The following is a 17,833-nucleotide window of genomic DNA, read 5'->3' as shown; positions in this document are numbered from 1 at the left end:
TGACCTGGCTATCTGGGAGGAATTTCTAACTTCCTTCAACGGAGTGTCTTTTTGGAGGGAGGAGCTGATGCTTGAAGCCGACCTCCAGATCGCCTCTGACGCGGCTGGCTCTCTAGGTTTCGGTGTTCTGTTTCGGAGCCATTGGTGTGCTGAGCCTTGGCCCGAGGAGTGGGTCCGCAGCGGTCTATGTAAAAACTTGACTTTGTTGGAATTTTTCCCCCTAGTTGTGGCAGTTTTTATCTGGGGTGCACAGATGGCGGATAAGGTCGTTCACTTTTGGTGCGACAACCTAGCGGTGGTGCACGTGGTGAATTCTTTGACGACCAAATCTAAACCAGTCATGTCGTTTGTCCGAGCTTTTGTCCTGCGCTGTCTACAGTTGAACATCGTATTCGTCGCCAAGCATGTGCCGGGTATTAATAACGGGGTGGCGGACGCTCTGTCTCGCCGACAGATGGAGCGGTTCCGCCTTCTCGCCCCGGAGGCCGATGCCCATCCGACCCGGATGCCACCCCACCTTTGGCACCTTGGCTGGCCGAAGCAGGTAGGGCAATCCTCTTAGCGCTGGCCCCGAGTACGCTGAGGGCCTATAATCGTGTGTCGTCAATGTTCAAGGTATTTCGCCGATCTGCCGGGCTGGGTGAGGTATGGCCCATCCCGGTGGCCCATTTGATGCAGTTTTGCGTTGATCAGAAAGCGAAGGGTATGAAAGTCAAAACCATCAGGGGCCACTTGGCGGCGTTGTCATTTCTTAGTAAAGCCCAAGGCTTCCCCGCGGTAGGGGAAGACTTTAGGATCAAGAAGATGCTTGAGGGTTGGGCCCGGGAGCAGGGGCGGAGAGTGGATACCCGGGAACCCATATCACCCAACATTTTACGGGGCTTGGCTGGAGAATGGCCCAAAGTCTGTAGTTCAGACTACGAGAGGGTGCTGTTCCACGCTGCGGCCCTGGCCGCCTTTTTCGGAGCCCTGCGTGTTAGTGAGTTAGTTCAGTCCTCTCGGAATGACACCACTGACACCGCTTTGCGGTCGGGTGACGTGTCATTTCAACATGGGCAGGTATGGCTCCAGGTCCGGCGGTCTAAGACGGACCAGCGGGGTAAAGGTACCACCGTCAAGCTAGGGCCCTGCTCTGTACCTGGGCTCTGTCCCGTTCAGGCGCTGAGCGCGTACTGTCAGGTACGGGGTTCTGAGCCGGGTCCCTTTTTTCGGCACAAGGGGGGATCTCCCTTGACAAAGTACCAGTTTTGGGCTGTTACCTCCCGGGCCTTGGGTAACCTGGGTCTTCGGGGTTTCCGCTTCGGGACTCATTCTTTCAGGATTGGCGCGGCTTCCACGGCCGCGGCCATGGGATACCCGGGGCCGGCTATTCAACGGGTTGGGCGTTGGAGGTCCTCGGCCTATCGATCCTACGTTCGCCCACTGTTACTCCCCTGAGGGCATAGGGGAAGGGTCTGTGTTATTGTTCTGACGTTGTTTTTCTTGTTTCAGGCGCTGTGACTCGACATGGGAGGCTGAGGATCCTCGTATGTGGTCATAGCATGGTTTTTTGGGCGGCCCATTTTGCAAGAAGTTCTTCGCTCGGGTCGCAGCTCGGACTGAGCGAATGGGCCACGGTTGAATGGTTGGGGCGTCGGGGGCTTCGATGGGCCCAGTTGTTGTCGCTGTTGTTCGACAATCGGCCTCGTTCCCCTCCTCATCTGTTGGTCATTCACCTGGGCGGGAATGACCTAGGTTTGTTGCAGGGCAGGGCACTTTCCCTGCAGGCGATCTCGGACTTGCGGGTCATCGCGAGTAGGTGGCCCGGAGTCCGGATCATCTGGTCCGCGATTTTACCTCGCAGGAGGTGGCAGTCTGCCTGGAACCCCGCCGGGATCGAGCGGGCCAGGAGAAAAGCAAACCGGGCCCTGCGGTTGGCCCTTGAAGGAGGTCTGGGCACCTTCCTTCCACACCCTAGCATCAATGTACATGACGCTGATCTTTATCGGCCAGATGGGGTACATCTGTCGGACGCAGGGAATTGGGCCTTCTTGATAGAGCTCAGGCAAGGTCTTCGGGAGGCTTTGGGCCTCCCGGGGGTCGCTAACGCCTAAGCAGAGGCTTGGCGTTGCGGTTGGCGGAATTTTCAAGGGATTCGGACCTTGCCGGCGAGCACCCAGGCCTTTGCTCCTGTGGTTATGCATACGATCCGTGTGGAAGGCAGATGGGCTTGACGGCTCAATGCACTGATATACGGATCGGGTCCATGTATCCCCTTTTGCGCCCCTTTCTGGTGATCGGGGTGGGCATTAGGGGATGACATGTTTGGTCTGCCGCCCGGTTATAGCCATGCGTGTATGGCTATGACCGGGGGTAGGGTGGCTCGCCCTTATAGGACTTGGCGGGGTCATTATTGACCCCAGGGCTCGTCCTCTCTGTTATCCTTGCCTAGTTGTTTACTGTTAAATAAAGTGGCCCATTTCCCAACAACTGTTGTCCGTCTCTTTATTCCGTATGGGGGTGCAAGCAAGTGACTTCAATGAAATTCTAAGATAAATAAAGAGGATAAGCAAACACAGCACCACAGCAGAACAGTAAAAGTTGAAATGCTACATGCAGAACCCCTATGGGGAACATTCTATTCTGCAAGAATACCTGTTTCAAAAAGCCCTTGTCAAACTATTTGCAATGTCATTCTCTCTCCTTCATGCCTTCTTACTTATCTCCCCTCACATTATGTGAAAAGCAGACAGAATAAGAATTAGATCCTCTAATGTCTGCATTTTTAGTGATCAGGCTAACTATGCTAAAGATATTAAATAACAGAAGAGTTTAGATCTGGATTAATTAATTTCCAGACATACACTAATTACAAGTACTATGTAATCTTCATGTATGTGTTTAATACCACTTTTGCCATTTTAAACAAATGTATATCCTAAGTGAAACTATAACAGGAGTTGACATGTGGTTTGTATTGTTGGTTTTTTTAAAAGCTTCTTGGACCAGAAATGTTGTGTTTGCATTTCCCCTCCCCCTCAAGATTCTCTGCATTTTCTTACTGGAACTTCCTTTTGAAAGTTGTACATTCTATTTTATACCCACTCTTCAGGACAAAAGCTAACAACATAGCCAAACCTATTACAATAAAAAGGAAAAGAAAGTTTTTATTTGGTTTTGCAATTGGAGAGAAGAATTTAGCTGTTTTATTGGAAGGAGAACTCACTTCAGGTATAATTCAGTACATGCTGTAGAGACCAATTTATCTTAGAATTGCATTGAAGTCAGTTGTCGACAGCATTGTGGGGAGCTTTACGATTGTTCTTTGTTCTTACTAGTAATCAGCCAGAACACAATTTCTGTACTGTTTCTGGTTTTAAGGTAGCAATTGTGCTACAGAGATAGACCTGTACTAAATCTCACTTACAAGAGGCAACCTTCAACTTGAAGAGATTATTTTAACATAAACCTGGACTTCCCTAATACCTTTGCTAAATGAAACTTACATAAAACACTAAACTTACTCTTCCTTTTATTTGGGACTGAAACAATTATACTGCTATGAAAACTGCAGATATAAAGAAATAATTCCAAAGACCAAGCATTAAAAAAAAAAAAAAAGCCCTGGGCCACAACCAGCAATGTGCCAATAGAACAAAAAGGGGAAACGCCAAGTTATAGATGACTAATTTAATATACAAAATCCCTACATGTTTTGCGATGTGGGCTTCATCAGGGAACATCTATAAAAACATAATTTTATATTTAATACAAATAATATAAAGTTATATTTATAAAAGTTATTCTAAGGTTATTAAAATAGTACTTAAAAGACAGGATCAAAATTAATTTCAAAATAGATGCATACTGGTCAACATACAATCCTGCAGTAAGATACATGTAGTAAAGACCTGCAGAAAATTAAAATTAAAGACTCATATAACAAAATATAGGAGCAACATAGCAGAATAGTTGGTACACCTTTGGCACAACATTGTATGGAAACAGAAAATGGACTCACTGATTTCATTGTTACATAAGTCATATCACCCTAATGAAAGAAGTCCTGTCAAAAAAAGGAAACGGAATAGATTTTACGGTTGCAGACTTTGGCCCCTCATGAGTCAAACTCCGATTTGGGACTTCTGACCTTGCTTAGCTAATTGCTATATGTATGAAAAACATTGTGTCATTCTCCACTGTAAAATAATTTAATTGCTGTGGACAGCTCCAGCACTAGGTGAATATTCTGGTCAGTTTTTACTTCATATATTATATATTTTTATTGTCTTGCTTCATGTCCATGATATAATTTATTTATCTTATATTGACTATTGAACAATATGTATCTATTTTTAAAATTAATGTTGATCATGTCTTTGAAATACCATTTTAATAACTTTAGAATAACTTTCATTAAGGGGTCTTTGGATTATTTGTATTAAATATACAAATATGCTTTTATAGATTCCTCCTGATGAAGCCTGCATGGCAAAACGTGTAGGGACTTTGTATGATACAGCAGCCATGTATCATCTGGCTTTTCTCCCCTTTTTGAACTGTAAGCATCAAGCATTACATAAAACTCTGTCACAGTACAATGCTGTAGCAAGAAACATACCCCTGCTATGAGAAAGTTAACTGAGTTCTTTAGATCAGTGTTCTTAGCCACATGGTCGGCTGAAAAATGCAAAAGCCCCAGGATCAGATGTTACTCCACCAGAACTTCTGAAAGACAATAAGGATTGGTGATAATATGGGTCATATTTCCAAGTCGGGGTTTAGCTATAGTTGTCCCTTTTTATAAAAAGGGTAAGAAGGAGGACCCACCAAACTATAGACCAATTATTCTGTTAAACATCATAAGTAAACTCTATGCATGACATTTATTGGATAAATTTCTAGATTGGCTAGAACAAGAAAATATCTTGGTTGCTGAACAGGCAGGCTTTAGACCAGGTAGGTCTACACTTGATCACTGTCTTACACTACAGCACCTCATTGAGAAATATTCAGCCAGGGGAGCAACATTGTTATATGCTGCCTTTGTCGATCTAAAATCTGCCTTTGACTCTGTTTGTAGACCCCGGCTTTGTAATAAGCTCCTAAATTCAAATATTGATAAAAGACTTTTGTTTCTATTACAGGCCCTACATGACCATACTTAAGAGTCAGATGCAGTAGATTTGGCCATCTCACTGACCCTATAAAAACCCTTAGAGGTGTTAGGCAAGGATGTCTATTGGCCCCAGCTTTGTTTATTTTTTACATCAATAATACAGTAAGTTGGCTCAACACATCTGACCTCCATCCCCCTAAGCTTGCAAACCGGCATATATCTGTCTTACTGTATGCTGATGATACTGTGATATTATCTCGAACCCCAGTTGGTCTTAGGCGAGCCCTAAGGAAGTTCAGCATGTTCTGTGAAGATGAACTTCTCACAATAAACTATCAAAAAAACAAAATTGTAGCCTTTGGGAGTAGATCCAAACCCAGGAATTAGGCAATAAATGGACATCAGATGGAACAAGTTGACAGTTTTAAATACTTAGGTGTAGTTTTACAGGCCTCTGATTCTAGGGTTAAGCACAGCAAATATGCTGTCGATCTAGGGGAAAGATCAGCAAATGCCATACTGAATTTTTTTTGAACTCACGGCAGATACTATATTCCTATAGCCCTGAAGTTATATAAGGCCAAATCATTGCCACAACTGCTCTATGGAACATTTCTAGCACCACCCTCCTCATGCTTTGCCCCACAAGAAATAGTTCAGTCCAAATTTCTAAGAGCCGTTCTGCAAGTTCCAAACTGTGTATCCAATGCTTGGCTACGACTGGAGTCTGGTAATCTCAGGTTTGAAGCTAGGGTTTGTGTTCTATCCATCTGTATGTGGCTGAAAGGTCATTTTAACCCGCAAGGCCTGTTTCCTTTGATTTTCCAGGGTGATTTCCAATCCAGTTGGCTCAAGGCAGTCTACAGTCATATTCACAGAACTGGCTTTTCACCTCAGTTACTCTTATCTTACGGACTTGAACAAGCTAAACGGCTAATTAAACATAGAATTGAGGACATAGAGTGACAGATTAGTATCTCTAGTGCATCCAAACTTGGGGTGTTGCTAAATATCAAAAGCACTATTGAGCTGGCATCATATCTGACTTCATTGGAAGGAAGAAATTTTAGAAGGGCATTTGCTCTAGCTAGATGTTCTGCCCTTCCATCTGCAGTTATGCAAGGCAGGTACAATAAAATCACCTATTCTGAAAGGCTATGCTCATGCCCTCTAAGTGAGGTAGAATCTGTAGAGCATATGTTTTTCAGTTGCCCATATAATAGGAAGGCTCATTTTAGAATTATTGCTCCATTAGTCGATAGGTCACCTGCTTTTATTAATACAAACAAAGCAAAACTTAATTGGTTCCTGTCAGATAAGAATTCAGAGATTACGCATTCAGTTGCTGAATTTTGTGCATTAATTCTTAGACTGAGGGAATTATATTTTAAAAGTTCTTAAATTTTGATCTCTATTTTCTTATATTATGTCTGTTTTTATTTTTTCATATTACGTTTATACTGTATTCTGGTTGTGAGACTGTAATAAACTATGATGATGACCAATTAAGATTTTGCAGTTTCAGATTCTGGAAGATATCTTAACATTATTTTAACAATAGTACCTTATTCTGCATCTTCTAATTAAATTTTAAGAGAACCCCATTTGGTTGCTTTATTAAACTAATTTTAATCATTGTACCACTTTATTTTCTACATATGTGACTTTAACATGGTAGCCGCTACAATTTAGGCGGTAATATTAAATAGCAAAAAAACAACAATCACCACACTGCATTAATCCAGTTTAATGTTTATAAATGTGAACAGTTAATAAGGTAGGAAAATGTCAGTGAATTGGATCAGCAATTAAGTAAAATTCAATTATAAAAACAAACTGTTAGATCAATCTTAAGTTATTGACACATGCATATCATTAGGAATAGTTCATTAGCCAAGGAAAGTCACTTTCATACAGTATCTTTGCAAAAAAAAAAAAAAACAGTTTAGAAAATGGCTGAGAAAGAGTTGCTTTTGAAAAGATGAGAGACCTGTAGAGAATCTTCTTGAAGTATTAGGTTCTTAAAGCATGCAAACCATTGGGTTTCCAGCTATAGGCTATATTAAACTGGTATTATATTAACTAAACTTCGGTTATCATATCCCATTAAGAGGGGGGCACCCTTAACACTTAAGAAGCTTTCTGTCAAGTATTAGGTCTGGAATTCCTGCTGCTTTTCAGCTGCCTCTTTACTATTCATCTCAGTTGGGAATACTGCAGCATAAAAAGGTGGGGAGAATGAAGGACAACAGTACAGTGCTGTTAGCATCTGAATTAATTTCTGCTGCTCATCATTGAAAATCTTCCCTATGCTAGCCAATTAATGATAGTAATAATAGAACCATTTGTCAGATTAGAATGTGGGAAATCCAGGTTCAGTTCCCCACTCTGACTGAAGATTGCTGTGTGACCTTGGGCCAGTCATACACCCTCAACTTAACCTAACCTACTTCACAGAGTTGTTCTAAAAATAAAATGGAGAACAGAATAATAATGTAAGCCACTCTGGGTCCTATTGGGGAGAAATGTGAGGCATGAATGAAGTAAATAACTATTTCCAGGGCTTTTTTTGAGCAGAAACGCACAGGAACACAGTTCCAGCTGGCTTGGTGTTAGGAGATGTGGCCTAATATGCAAATGAGTTCCTGATGAGCTTTTTCTACAAAAAAAACCCTGTGTGGAACAATGGTGACATCAGGGGTGGGGCTTAATATGCAAATGAGTTCCTGCTGGGCTTTTTCTACACAAAAAGTCCTGATTATTCTATTTTGCAGTCCAAAAAACTGCAACAGTGCATCTTTGGAAAAGTTAAGTCAGTGTTGACCTGCTGAATCAAGTGACAGGCTTAACAGTGCTCCTGAATTCACTTTTAAAAACCAGATTGGAGTTATTGCTTAGGTATCTCCATCTAACCTGGAAACAGTTGCATTTTTAATGTTTTAACTATGGATTTTATTTATATTTATTTATAACTTGAATTTATTAACCACTCTCCCCTAGAATCATAGAATCACAGAATTGGATGGGTCCAAACAGGTCCTGCTCTATGCAGAACCAGCCTAGAGCATCCCTGGCAAGTGTTTATCCAGCCACTGCTTAAAGACTGCCAGTGAGGGTGAACTTACCACCTCCCTAAGTAGCTCCTTGCCCTCCTCTAAGTGACAGCCCTTCAGATACTTAAAGAGAACAATCATGTCTAGGGTTGCCAAGTCCAATTCAGAAATATCTGTGGACTTTGGGGGTGGAGCCAGGAGCAAGGGTGTGACAAGCATAATTGAACTCCAAGGGAGTTCTGGCCATCACATTTAAAGGGACAGCACACATTTTAAAATGCCTTCCTTCCATAGGAAATAATGGATAGGGGCACCTTCTTTGGGGGCTCATAGAATTGAACCCCCTGGTCCAATCGTTTTGAAACTTTGGGGGGTATTTTGGGGAGAGGCACTAGATGCTATATTGAAAATTTGGTGCCTCTATCTCAAAAAAACAGTCCCCCTAGAGCCCCCCATACCGCCAGATCAATTCCCCATTATACCCTATGAGAATTGATCTCCACATAGGGAATAATGAAGTGCCCAGCAGACATTTCCCCCACCACCACCACCACCACCCATTTCTGGTGACTCTGAAGTGAGGAATTGGCATCTCTACTCACAAGTTTCTTCAAAGTAACACAGACACACCATCCCAAGAGGAAGACTTTCCAATTGGAGACTGAAGCCTCCGGAAGTGGAAAGTCACATGGTGGCTGTGGGGGCGGGGCTTCCCCCCGCCGGCCAGCTAACTGGGGGCGGGAAGGAGCCTGGAAAAGCAGAAGAACCTTTACTGGGACCTGGGGATTGGCAAGCCTAATCATGCCTCCCCTCAGCCACCTCTTCTGCAAACTAAACATTCCCAAATCCCTCAACTTTTCCTCATAGGGATTGATCTCCAGGCCCCTGATTATTCTCTGCATCCTCTCCATTCTGTCCACATCCTTTTAAAAGTGAGACGTTCAGAACTGCACACAATACTCCAGTGTGGCCTGACCAATGCAGTGTACAGCAGGACTATGACATATTGTGATTTGGATATTATGCCTCTGTTGATACACCCCAAGAGGGCATTAGCCTTCCCCCCCCCCCCCTCACTGCATCACACAGGCTGCTCACATTTAACTTACCTCCACCAATACTCCAAGATCTTGTTTAGGCACATTGAAACTCAGAAGTCATTCGCCCATCCAGTATGCATATTGCTCATTTTTGTTACCCAAATTCAGAACTTAGTGTTTAGTCTTGTTAAATTGCCTCTTGGTCACATCCATTCACTTTCCCAGTGTGTTTAGATCTCATTTAATTATATCTCTATCTTCTTCTGTATTCACTGCTTCTCCAAATTTTAGTGTCATCTGCAAATTTAATGAGTAGCCCCTCCACACCTGCATCCAGATCATTGATAAAAATATTGATACCAGGCTCAGAACTGAATCCTGTGGCACCCCCTCCCTCTATTCAGATGAAATGTCTTTAACAAGTACTCTTTGAGTGCAGTTCTCCAACCACTTCCCTATCCACCTAACTGTTCTAGAGTCCAGTCCACTGTCCTCTAGTTTATCATGGGGAACCCTGTCAAAAGTTTTACTGAAATCTAGGTAAACAGCCTCAACAGCATCCCCTCAAACCAGTAAGTTTGTCACTCAATCAAAGAAGGAAATGAGATTGGTTTGGCAAAGCCACAACGGAAAAAAGCACATGCACAGGCAGTTGTTGATTTTACCCATTTGTAGGTTGGCACTTACAGAAGCCATTGCTCACTTGAGCAAAGTTGTTGTCACACAACATAGGGAGAGAGGCAGTCCTGCAAATAATAGGGGCCAAGGCCATGAAGGGCTTTGTATACAATAACCAACTGGTCCCGGTAACAGATGGGCAACCAATGGAGCATCTGCAGAATTAGAGTAATATGATCTTCATCTGGTCCAGTTACATAGTCAAGCTGTGGCATTTTGGGCCAGATGGAGTCAATTTTGAAGGGAGATGAATGCACAGTGCATTACAATTGTTTGAAGTTGACTTCCAGCTGATCAGGGTATCGTCTAGAAGTCAGTTCCCCATCTCTTCCTAGATTTCTAGGAGACAAGAGGAGGGGATCAAAAGGCAATTGTCAGTTGAAAGACAGTTTCTTCTCTTGGCCCTGCTGCCTTAATGGGACCCAGCAACTTTTTTGGGGGGAGGGAGAGGGTAATCAGAAACACATTCCCAGGTGATCAGGCGATCAAGTGGAAATGAGCTTCTGATCTGTCCTCCCACAAAACTGCTGTGTTTTGGAAAGAAAAAAAACAGCAAAGTTAAAGATTTTTTTTCTAACTCTTCTCTTTAACTTTGCTTTGTCTCTCAAGCACAGTGATTTTACAAGGTGATAAATTACAAACACGCTTTCAGCTCAGATATGACTAGTCTTCTTCCCCTGCTCACATAGCTGTGTTTGTGGAAAGTTGAAACACAGCTGAATTACAGATCAGAGGGTTCAAATCTCCAATGTTAGAATCAAAGAGTTGGAAGGGACCTCCAAAGTCATCTAGTCTAAAATTCTGCACAATACAGGAATTTAACAAGTACCCAGTGACCCCTTCTCTGTGCCCAGAAGATGGCCAAACTGGCCTGGAGAAAAAATCCTGTCTGACCCCAAAGTGGTGATCAACATTTCTCTGGACATGTAAGAAATGGCCATGTGAATGAAGCACTGATGCAATCCTTCCTGCCCTCCTTCCCATGATCTGCCTAATTTCACAGAATCAACAAATATGGGGATCACAGTTCATATTAGAGGTGATATAAACAAACACTGTGATATTCTGGCTAACGTATTCAGTAAAACTTTTATCAATAATACTTCTATCAAGAATCTTATAAATTTTTTATCACATTATAAAGTACAACCTTACAATATTACAAATAGTCTATCCCAATGAGCACCCAGATATAGCCTCATTTTGTCAAAGTCTTCCTCAGGAGTATTCCTATATATTTCAAAGTTATCATCCTCTTGTACAATTCAATGTGTGTAAGCCTCATTTTGTTTCCTAAATGAGACTTTTTAAATTATTTCTTAAATCTTTAGAAAGCTGTTTATGGGGCCACCTTGACTTCTTTAAGCTCCTCCTATTTTTCCTTCTCATAGGAATCGTCTGTGATTGTCCCTTCAATATTTTACTTTTAAGAAACTCCCACCCCTCTTGAACTCCCTTTTCCTTAAGTATTTCTGGCCATGGGATTCTACAAACTTTAGGTTTGTCAAAATTTGCTTTCCTGAAGTCTAACCTATATATCTGACTACATACAACTTTTCCCTTCACCAAGACTGCAAATTCCAAAATTATATGGTCACTGTTACTCTGGGGGCCCACTATTCACCTCATTGTTATTCCCTGTTGGTGAGAATGTTGTTGTGTTTCAGCCTTCTCAAAACAGAGAAGATTATTTTTTCCCCCAAAGGGGAAGGATCAGAAGAAGACTCTTGACCCTGATCAGCAATGACTGATCTTTTTATTATCCCTTCATCCCAAAAACCTACTTGGCTGTGTCTCTGTAGAAAAATTTCCAGGGTTGGGCCAACAGAAGCTGACTCTCAGCTGATCCATGTTGGTGCCAGTCACCCAAACAGCCTGTCAAATAATCAGCTTCCTGATCAAAAGTGACAAACAGGTTGTGAGCCAAACTGGCAAGTCTACAAGCATTCCCAGGCTTTTCTTCAAAATTTGCTGTTAAGTATAATTGTGCCATTTAGTTACAAGGGTGCTGAAAGCACCTTTCAGCCTGTGTTTTATACTGTTGTATATTTGAAAGAAATATATATTTTGCTTTTAATTATTGCTATCAGTTATTTATTTGTATTATTGTTTTATAGCTTTTATTATAAACCACTTTGACCAATTATCAGGAAATATATACGATATGCATTTTTGAAACAATAGAATATATATCTGACCACAGTATCCATGTTCTGATTACATCCATGTTAGAATACTTCAGTGTGCTTTACCTAGGGCTGCCTTTGAAAATAGTCCAGAAGCTTCAACAACTTGTCCAAAATGTAAAAGCCAAGGTATTGTTAGCATCAGGATACAGTGATATATCACCCTTGTGCTGAAAAATCTGCACTGTCTGCTGTCTGCCCATTTGTTTTGGGGCACAATTTAAAGTGCAGGTTGTTATTACCTTTAAAGTCTTAAAGGCAGGGTATTTTAAGGACTGCCTTCTTTCACATTGTCCAGCCTGTTAAGATCTACTTCACAAGCCCTACTTTCTGTGCCCATGCCTTCAGAGATGATGTGAGTGGCAACCAGAGACAGGGCTTTTCCAGTAGTGATACCTCTCTTGTGGAATACCTTTTCCCTTGAGGCATACCTGGAGCCTGTCACACTATTTTAGGCATGAGGCCAAAATGTTTCTATTCTCCCAGACTTTTAATTAAGATGGTGATTTTTAAAACTCCTTTAGCCTGGAAACTGTTGTTTTAAGCCCTGTTTTATTATCTACTTTTTTATGCTTGTAGGCCATCTCAGGCAGGTTCCTAGACAGCTAGCATATAAATGTTCTAAATAAATACATAAAGTGCCACATCCATAGAATTAATGGGAAGTCTACTTTTTACCAGGGTTTATTTATTATTCCGTTTCTGACTGTGCACACAGAAAGAGTCATGTATGCAAGCTTACAGGTTCATGGGCTCAATAATAATAATAATAATAATAATAATAATAATAATAGTTTTCCTATAAGGCACATAGCAGGTCCTAGAGCAAGGCTCAGTAGATGGTAGTTGTATGCCACAATTGGGTTGTCCTACCTGCAAGATATCCACCCAGTAATGCCATTCTGGCCTTGGTGGAACTGGGAAGTAGAAGGTGGCTTGGAAATCCATTTAAAATCTCCATAGAACACTTTAGAGATGCTGAAGTATAACAGCAAGTGGGACAAGCTCATGATAACATCACCTGCAAGGCAACCTGCTATTTTGGAAATCATGAAAATGCACCAGGAGCCATGGCTATAACAAATAAATCTTTCCTTATCAGTCCTAGAATGCTATATAAGTAGTAATAAGCATAGTAGTGCTGAGTTAACATTTTAATAAGCTGAAATCAATATGCTCCTATGTGGCAGAAAACTAATGTCCTATAGAGAAGTGTGCATTATTCACTTTCTATCGGGATATCTTTAAACATCAAATAGTTTATGCAACAAATATATAGGGAGGAACAGTCATAAATTTTCTAATGAAAATGTTACCAATGGAAATGTCAGAAAGTTTCCTTATCTGACCAAAATGATTCCTACATTGAAGAGCAGATGAAAATCTTCATATATGATGATGTTTCTAGTGCTGTGTCTTACACATAAAAAGAGTCCTGCTGGCTCAGACCAGTGGTCCATTTAGTCCAGCACCCTGTCTCACACAGTGGCTAATCAGTTCATCTGGAGGGTCAACAACATAGGATAGTGGCTGAGAGCTTCCACTGATGTTGCCTTTTGGCACTGGGTTTCAGAGGTTGACTGCCTCTGAGTATGAAGGTTCTCTCCTGTCTCCATAGCTAGTAGCCACTGATAGACCTACCCCCCATGAATCTATCTAATCTCCTTTTAAAGCTCTCCATGCCTGTGGCCATCACTACATCCTCTGTCAGTGAATTCCACATTTTAATCACTTGCTGTGTAAAGAAGAATTTCCCTTTGTCTGTCCTGAATCCACTACCCATCAGCTTCATTGGATGCCCTCAAGTTCTGTTATTTTGGGAGAGGAGAAAAATTTTGCTTTGTCAAATGTCATGTGTAATTTTATAAAATTTTGTCACCCCCCCCCATCATCTCTTTTCTAAACTGAAAGACTCATCTTAATTGCCCTCCTGTATACTTTTTCCAGTTTTGCAATCTCCTTTTAAAAGATACAATGACCAGAACTCTATACAATATTTCAAATGAGGCCACACTATAGATCTATAGGGGGCATTATTGTATCAGCCATTTTATGTTCAATCCCTTTTCTAATAATCCCTAACATAGCATCTGCCTTTTTCATTGCTGCAACATACTGGGTTGAGCTATCTACTACAATTTATAAATATTTTCCTTCTTAGTCTCAGTAATCCTGAATATCTGGGCATCATCTGCAAACTTGACAATTACACTGCTTACCTCTAGTTCCAGACCATTTATGAACAAATTAAATAGCACCAGCTCATACAGATCCATGTGAGATCCCACTTCCTTACACTTTGAGAATTGTCCATTAATTCCTACTCTTTGCCTCCTGTCATTTAACCAATTTTTCATCCATAAGGGAACTCATCCTCTTATTCCATGACTGCTAAGTTTACTCAAGAGACTTTGATGAGGTACCTTGTTAAAAGCCTCCATCTCTCATCCTCTCTATTTGACTCAGTTCTTCAGACTCCCTTCCTAAAAATAGTGGCTGTTGCATGGGTACCTGCCCCACATTCTCCACAGTGAACACAGAAGAAGAAAAAATTGAGTTTCTCTGCCATCTCCCCATCCTTCTTTAGCAATCTCTTTATTCCTTGGTGATTCAAAGGCCTAATAATTTCTCTGACTGGTTTCCTGCTCGAAGTATTTTTTAAAATAAATTTTTATTTTTTGTCTTGATGCTTTTAGTAACTCGCTCCCCAAAATCTCTTTTTTGCATGTCTAATTATTGACTTACATTTCTTTTCCAAGAGCCTGGGGTCCCTTCTGTTCAAGTCATTTGGGCAGATTTTGCACTTTTAAAACAAAGCCTTTTTATTTTTTATAGCTTTCTTGACATGCATTGTTAACCATGCAGGCTTGCTTTTAGACTTGACAATACTTTTGCTAAACTGTGGAATATGTACTTTTAAATAGCTTCCAGCGTCTTTTAAGGAACTGTTTCTCTTGTGTTTCCCCTTCCCTGGCCTGTTGTGATTAGAAACTGTAGACACCTTAAAAGTCAGTCAAAAACTCATGAAAAGTAGTGGTGTTCCAAGAGAAGGGGGTGTCACCCCACCTTTATGCCCTGTTCACACATGTGCTTTGTGGAAGGCAAGCCAGGCTGCACTGTGGCACAAGCACCCCTCAATAACACTTGGCACCTGTGACACTGTTGTACTCTGGACACCCTCTGCCAGGCTTGGCACACAAAATGGAGTCTGGCAGCACCTTGGACAAGCTGCCTCAACTTCAAACATGGTATATCCTCAAGATTCAGCACATACAAGAATTGAGGAAGTCAGATAAGTATGCATAAATCTCTTTGTCCTGGCTAAGGTCACCCAGGCTCAGGAGCAAGCAGACACTTAGCTAATCTCATCCTGCTTTTCAGCTTCCATGGAATGCAAAGTCTTATCTGAGTTTCTGGCTTCTCCCACGACCTTTTGTCTATGTCGATAACACCTCTGGTTGTATCAATAACCTGCCAATGTTTCCTGTAATATCTCATATTCCAATTTCTGATTCCCATTCCTCTATCCCAGAAATTTCCCTACCTCCATGAAACAAATCTAATCACCCTACCCCTCTTTAATTCTTCTCCCCTCACCTTTCAGGCAATGTGCTATCACAACCTATTATTTGCACCCAAAAGCCATCACCCTGGCTTCCTGAGACCCTTTGTCTGTCTCACCAAAATCAATTATTCACCCTTATACACATTGTCTCACAACTTCATAATTCAATCTCACATTGTTTCAAGGAACATCCTGACCACCTATGCCCCAATGATACATCTTTGCCTACTTAAGGAGACACTCTGGATGTGCTCATTGTGCCTTGTCTTGTTAGAGACTTGTGCCCCCAAATTATGTTTGGGCCACTTTCCATATTCACATCCTATGCTCTGTAGACTCCTAGACCTTATCTGGATGGGTAGATATAAATCCCTCAACCCCCTGCTATAATCCCTCTCTCCCCTGCATTTTCTGTTGAGCTTGTGTGTTTGTTTGTCTGGGTGCATTTATTCTCAGTACCTGTGCATTATTTTATAATTTTCTATTAATAAAACAACCTCCCTTGGTTAAGTAACAGTCTGGTTAATTGAGAATTCTCTAAAGGAACAATCCTGGTATACAAGTTTGGGTAAATACCCCCTGTTACCATCTCTTAAAGACAAAATTTCCTTAAGAGCTAATATTCAATCACGTATAATGCCATGGATTCCACCCTTCAAAGCATCTATTTTCTTCAAGGGAACTGACCTGTGTAGTCTGGAGATGAATTATAATTCCAGGAGATCCTCAGGTCTTACCTGGAGGATGATATCCCTATCCCACATTCATTCTAAATATGCTCTTGCTTGTCTTTGTTGCCAGGGAAACAAAATTGCTAGATAAATTATGTTAGTGAGTAGGGACAGAACTAGAGCAGGGACCCTTTCTGCTTCTTAGAATGATTTCTTAAACCCAGGATCTTTCAACAGAACAAAGTATGCGTCGAGTAGCACCTTTAATACCAACAAAGTTTAATTCTGGGTATAAGCTTTCATGTGCATGCACACTTCTTCATATATCTTCAGAACTATCAGTTGTGCCTTACCCTTTACCTCACTCCTGAAACCTACTTTTTCATTTGGGGATCAAGTGAAGAGTGGGTGGACTTATCTTCCCCACTAAAATCAATAAAAAGGGCTTCACTTTAATTCATTTGCATTGTTCTTCAATTCTGTAATCCTAGCCCTAATACATTGTTTATTGGATGTACTCTGCCTGTGTGTTATATATCTTAAATTAGTTGTGCTATATTCTATCGGAATTATATTTTTATTGTTAAAGTATAATGTGACATGATCACAAAGTGATGTCACATACTTGCTCCTGGCTGCACCTCAAAGTCTCATGGCTCCACCCCCAAAGTCCCCAGATGTTTCCTTTGTTGGACATGACAACCCTAATATAAAGTTCTAGGTAGCTGTGAAAAGACTGATATATAAGAACAAAAGTCTGTGCTTGTACTAGTTTTACCTTGGTAATTTCAACCTCTGATTTGACCCTTTCTTTCTCCTTGATGTTAAATAAAAAATTTTGTTATTGTTGAATTTTAAAAGCATCTGAGGTCCCATTTTCAAAGATTTTAGTTAAAGGATTATCCTCGTCCATCTCGCACGTTCCTGGGCCAAGCAAATATCCAAAATATATCTTACTGACAGGATAGGATAACCAAAGTTTCTTCAGGGGAGAAGAAAACACATTACCAGGGTAGCTCAGTCAATGGAGGGACAGAGAAACATAGGGGAAATATTGCCTCTGAGGGATGGAAGCAGAGAGGGTGTGTTATAAGGTCCCACGGTGATGACTGTCCCAGACTATTAAGAACTTTAAAGGTTAAATTAAAATCTTGAATTGGATCTGGAAACTTATTGGTAGGTAGTGAAGCTGCTGCAGGACTGGAGTAATATAGGCCAGCCATGATGTTCCAGTCAGCAATCTAGCAGGAACCCCTGAGCCAACCAACCACTCAGTACCCATACATAGCCAGAACCTCCCTGTAGGGGCTTCACTCTTTTGTCACCCCAGTCGGAATAAAAAGGCAAACACACACATTGGGATATAAATCAGGGCCACTTTATTAACATATTGAATGCAGTGGGGGCAACCAACTACAGGATGCCTCGTCCTGCATTGGGTGAGCCATCCTGCCCCAGGCATAAGCCAATACTGTGGCTACTGCCCGGCGGCTGGGTCTGGTTGCACCTGAATTCCTGCCACTGACCAACTTAAAACTTTCA

This window comes from Heteronotia binoei, chromosome 3 (genome assembly GCF_032191835.1).
Source record: "Heteronotia binoei isolate CCM8104 ecotype False Entrance Well chromosome 3, APGP_CSIRO_Hbin_v1, whole genome shotgun sequence".
Classification (NCBI taxonomy): domain Eukaryota; kingdom Metazoa; phylum Chordata; class Lepidosauria; order Squamata; family Gekkonidae; genus Heteronotia; species Heteronotia binoei.
Note: the sequence above shows the minus strand (reverse complement) of the source record.